The sequence below is a fragment of the Poecile atricapillus genome, chromosome 4 (assembly GCF_030490865.1).
Source record: "Poecile atricapillus isolate bPoeAtr1 chromosome 4, bPoeAtr1.hap1, whole genome shotgun sequence".
Classification (NCBI taxonomy): Eukaryota; Metazoa; Chordata; class Aves; order Passeriformes; family Paridae; genus Poecile; species Poecile atricapillus.
Genome location: NC_081252.1, coordinates 29,701,048 through 29,706,967, shown reverse-complemented (window position 1 = coordinate 29,706,967; position 5,920 = coordinate 29,701,048).

Here is a 5,920-nt window from a genome sequence, read left to right as displayed (position 1 = left end):
TTCCCAGAGCGAATAACGTTGCAGGGACTGCCATCCAGTGGGGAACCGACAGCCTAACAGGGGACTGGAACTGCAGAAAGGTAAAATTTAAAGGTATTGATACTGAAAAAGATTGAGCAGTAGCTAATGACAACGCAGGAAGTACTAATGATGGAAGGAATTTCCTCAGCCAGCTTCAGAAATTATGGACAGTGTTTAAGTAAAAGTAATTTATTTTCCAAATGTAGGTGCACAAAGACACTACCTTGTACTGACCATGCAAAGCAGGTAAAATTAGGCTTGTTCAGTCACAGTCTAGTAAACCAGCTGTGGTTAAACACAACCCTTAGACACATCCAAAATACTAAAAGCATTATTTCCCTCTTTGCATGGGTCTGTCTCCATTGAGTTCAGTGAAGTGTAGCCTGGGTTTTCCTAGCTGTTAGATGAGACCAAAAAATACTTCAGGTAACTGTGTGTCTGCTGCCTTTTAAAACACTAGAGGGAAAAAAACTTCCTCATACATCTGAAATTATTCCTCCTTAGGCTATGAAACCAAATTATGATTTAAATATAGTTTGTTAGTAATTTTGTCATTTAGCAGTGGTTTTAAGCATTATGTACCTCCTGTAGTTCTAAAGAAAATCTGGTGGAATGTTCCATTTCCCTGGTTTTATGATCTTTCATATTTATTGCCTTGTCTACTATGTATATGAATCTTGATATTTGTGACATATTTTTCTCAGTTTGCTCTATTGTGTACAGACCATATGTTGTCTATGTTCATAAAACACTCAGTAACTGTATGTGCAGAAAAAGATTTTTTCACGTTACTTGCTAAGAAATGTAAGAACCTGCAGGTCATCCCTGCAGAGGTGTTTTTAAATCCAGCCCCAGGAAACAATTGCCTCCTTTCCTTAAAGCTGTGATGAAGCTTTGGCAGGATTCTCAGATGTATTTGGCAGTTAACTTATATTGATTTAAACAAAAATTATGTACCTGAATTCCATGAGGACCCTGGCTTGACTGCTGTTGATGTAGATTTTGGCATGCCTTCGTTGCCTCCCTGGTGTAATGGTTGGGAATGCAGTAGGATTTTTATTGTTTTCAGGATGAGTCATGCAGGCAGCAGCACAACAGATGGTGTAGAGTGTAGAACAATAAAGACAAAGATATGAGACAGCTAAGAGAAAACTGGAACAGACACAGAAACAACAAAAGGATGAGAGAGGCTGAAAGCAGGAGAGAAGCCAGGAGGTTAAGCTTTGCCACAGATAGCAGGAGCTAATGAAGTGTGTAGTCAGGGCAGGGTAAAGTAGCTCAAACAATGGCCAGCAGGGAAAATTGAAGGACCTGTAGTCAGAGTAGAAGGAACAGAGGTAGGAATACTAAGAGAAGCAAGGCTCATAGACAGCCAAGTGGCTGGTGGGGCTTAGTGATGGATTTCAGTGTGATAAAAGAGCAAGTACCAGTGAGGAGGAATAAGGAAGTGGAAGAGCTGAGGAGACTGATAAATAATACCCTTTGAGGGCAGAAATACCACAGCAGTTAGAAAGACAGCAATCAAAACCAACAGTGGTATCCTGAAACTCAGAAGTCTGGAATGACAGCAAAGAAACAAGGGATGGCAGCTGCTGAAAGACAATAGGATAAAGACCTTGAATAAGCTCAGACCAGCATCCGACAAGCAAAAGGAGATGAAACACAGCACTCAGAGCTGGTTTAACAACCAGCTGTAGCAGAGGTAGACACACTTGGGGAAAACACAAAAGAAGTTAAATTCCACAGGTCAGTGAAGCACAGTTGCTGAAAGGAGGTGTCTGGAGAAGTCCGTGTAACTGAGAAATGTATCCGTGTCTTACTGCTGCTCCAGCTCAAAGAGGGGAAAAACAGAGAAAAAGCTCCATCAGGAAAATGCTTCCTAGAACTATCACAGGTTCCTTCCTCCCACTCATCACCCTGTTTTGATACAACAGCTATAGTGACAGCTCTCTAATTATAACACGTTTTAGGTGAAGGACTAAGATGAAAATTTTAAAAGAAAAAGGCCTTAAACTTTCCTCCACACACTTCTATTTTCCTTACCCCAACAGCTAATTCATTTTTCTGCTCTGGCAGTAGGCAGTTAAAGGAGCTACTTTCTGCTGTCATGTCTAGCTCATATAACCACTTGATTTTTCAGACTGAACCAGGGCAGCAGGATTCTGTCCTACGACTGCACTGCAGGGATATTTTTAAAGGACAGATTTAGCTATTTATGAAGACTCTTCAACAACTATTTTTAAAGACACAGAGCCTTGGTGTTTGGAAGATCAAAAGTTTATTTCTCAGCCATGGAATAATAAAGATGGGCAAATGCTGAAAGACACATCACGAAACCAGTCACTCATCCCAAAATAAGCCAAAGGTATCTGCAAATGTTAACAGGCAGTTGCCAAGCCTATTCTTAAAGCTGCAAAAAGCAGAAATTCCATCACTGGCACAGACTATCTAGTCCAGTAGAAAACCATTTTACCCTTACAAACATACTTCTAGAATTACCCCAACTCCTCCTTGCTGCTATTGAAGCTCTGTCTAGTACTGATGCAGAAAAAAAACTGCTTTGTTCCTTTTCACACTTAACTTTATGCCTCCTGTATTTGGAAGTTAAAAGTTTTGCCAGTATGTCCATGTGATGTTGTATTGCCCATGAAATACAATCTGCTCTTCTCTTCAGCTTGTGATGCAGGAGAACCCAAGGACTTACTCTGAGGCATCCCACATTTTGTCAGCTATTTTCTTCAAGTAGCACTGATACTTTGGACTTGTTCCTGGAAAGAATAAACCAGCCTAGTGTTTTTAGACCACTCATTGATTTGTTAGAATCACTATGCATCCTTTTTCCGCCCTCCCAGCACTCTTTAAGTTTTATGGTTTCTGCTTATTTAGTCAGTACACTCTACTCAATACGGGTCAGTGGGTGTTGAACAAAACTAGCCACAGGACAGACCTAAAAAGTAAGATATCTTTCCACTTTGATATAAAGACATCAACTAATCAGTAAACACTCTCTGAAAATGCTTCTTAAAGTACTTTGGAATTCAGCTTATACCTGTTTTAGCTAAGCCAAGTTTCCAGAACATGCAAGACAGTATCAAAATCTACAGCCCAAACACCTGATTTTCTTCTGTCCATGGGGCCCATAACTCTCATATGCCTTTTTCTCCATATAACTTATTCTTTAAAAATCCAAGTTGGCTACTCATCTTTTTGCCATTTTCTTCCAGGTGCTTAAAATGCTTCCCCCACACCTCAAAACCTCTTCTTCCAACTGAAGTTATGCTTGTTTTTTATTATTCCACATTCCTCACAGTCTCCATCTGCATTTAAAGACCTTATCTATCATTTATGTATCTAAAGATGTATTATCTACCATACAGGATCCATCAGAAATACCTAAAGGTTCTGAAATTATTTAAGCTGTCCTACTAAGTAATGGAGAAAAAGTATAACTTCCACAGTTTATTTTAGAATAACATAACCAGTCTGAGTTCTTTCAAATTTTTTCTTTCCCTGTTTCCAGCTAAAAGCATAACATTTCCACCACCAACAAAGGGATACCAGACCCACATCCACACCGGTCTCTGAAGTGAAAACTGATGCCAAAAAGAGAAGGAAATTACAAATGTCACTCTTTCACAAGCATTGGACAGCAGATGATACCGTATTGATCTGATTTACTCAGAGATAAATACTATTTCTTCCAGTCTGCAGGTAGAACGGTATAAGAGTTTTGACATTTATAGAACCCATATGGGACAGCTACATGAAGTGTAACTCCATCTAATGCCTGAAGAACATTAGTAACTAAACTGATATCATCAAACAGGAGCTGAGCCAATTGCCTTATGGACTCAAGATAGTGGACAGCAGAAAGCAGTGCCCTGCATCTGCATCTCTGATTAAAATGTGGTGGAAGTCAGACATGCCTGACTCCCATTACAGTGCCACAGCTGTTGCTCTAAAATGAGCTCATGGTCTCAGTCCACTTCCTGGCTGACAGGTATCCATGTCAAACAGAAAGGACACCAGCACAATTAGTTTTTACCAAAGAAACCAAATCACTTAGAAACTCTCATATTCCTAGTAGCCACTTCCCATGAAACACTACCCTTTGAAAAGAGTTCGATGTATTAGTTATACTTTTTGTTGGCACTAAAATCCAGATCTCTCCAGAGTTCTCCAAACATTAGTATAGCTGAAAGATCTTAATGTCACTGCAATATATTGCAAAACATTCTTCTGAGATTTCTATAACTGTTCAAATTAATTTCTTCTAATTGTTTCAATCCTCTTTTACCATGTTCTGGAACAAAAATATTCTAAAGAAATTGCAGTGTTGAGAAGTAGCAATTAGAAATTCTGAAAATAGGCGTTATTGCAGCAAACCTTTTTGGGAAAATCATACCATTGTAGGAAAAATACAATAATCATATTCACAAATGTGCAATACCAATTACACTAGCACAGATGTTGTTATGCTGTAGAAAAACAGTTTCTATTGCATGCAGGATTTCCATATGTGTCAGGAAAATAAATGAGAACTGCTGTCTTTACCATAGGCACATTGGCTCCCTCTATTGTAGGCAGCAGAAGAAATTCAGGGTTGTCTCAGGTTATAAGAGTGTAACTCTTAAGAAATCAAACTCAAAGTGCTTCCTAATTAATATATTAAGAACATGTATTTATGCATATTTCCTCCAACTGGCTGAATCGCCCTCCTTCCTCCACAAATTGTTTCAGTGACACAAATCTTCCAAACGTGTTGGTTCTTGGAGAAGTAAGGAGTGGGGTCAGAGGAACTGCTACCTTGGACTCCCAGAGAGAAGACTTTGGCCTGCTTATGGCCCAGATTAGCAGAATCCCTTGGGTCACAAAGGAGTTCAGGAAGGCCTGACATTCCTCAAGAAAGAAATCTTAAAGATGCAGAAGCAGGCCACCCTGATATGCCTAAAGAAAGGACAAGCAGGAAGCAGACTGAACAAAGATCTTTGGCTGAAAATCACAACAAAAAGGAGAGTTTATGACCTTTGCAAGGAGTGGTGGCAACTCAGGAGTGTAAAAATGTCAAGAGGACATGCAGGGAGAAAATTAGAAGGGTCAAAGCCCACATAGAACTTGAGCTGGTTACTGCTGTGAAAGACAACTAAAAATTACAACTCAACATACATTTACAACAAAAGAGCGTCCATCCTTTACTGAATCTAGAGTGAAACATAGCGACAAAGGATGAAGAGAAAACAGAGCCACTTACCCCTTCTTTGCCTGGGTCTCTACTAACAGGACATTCTGTGGGTACCCAGCCCTCTAAGCTGGAAGACAGGGATGGGGGGGCAGAATGAACCCCCATCATCCAAGGGAAAGTGGTCAATGACCTGCTCTAGTGCTTGGGCACACACAGATCTGTGGGGCTGGATGGGATGCATCCAAGGATCCTCAGTAGAGGCAATTGTTAGAATTGCTCACTGAGCCACTTCTCATCAGTTACCAGCACCTCTGTGTCTGGAGGTATTTAAAAGACATGGACATGTGGGACTCGGGGCCACATCTCCATGGTGACGGGCTTGGCAGTGCTGTGTTGATAGTTGCACTTGATGATCTTATAGGTCTTTTCCAACCTAAATGATTCTATGATTCTGTTACTGCTCCACAATATGCAGGAGTCTGGAAAAATGCATTGAGGGGGAAAAAAAAAAAAGGAAGTCAGAATGTCTGTTCTTTTTCATCTAGAGGTATTTTTCAGCTTAACTCAATTAAGTATAAGATCATTTAAGGGTTCATATAAGTATATACTAACTTTCAAAAGCTACACAAGTTATATATGTCTTCCTGACCATACTGACTAGGCATCATCTCTCAGAGATTAAACTGAAGCCATGCATTCATATTTTCTCCATCAAGA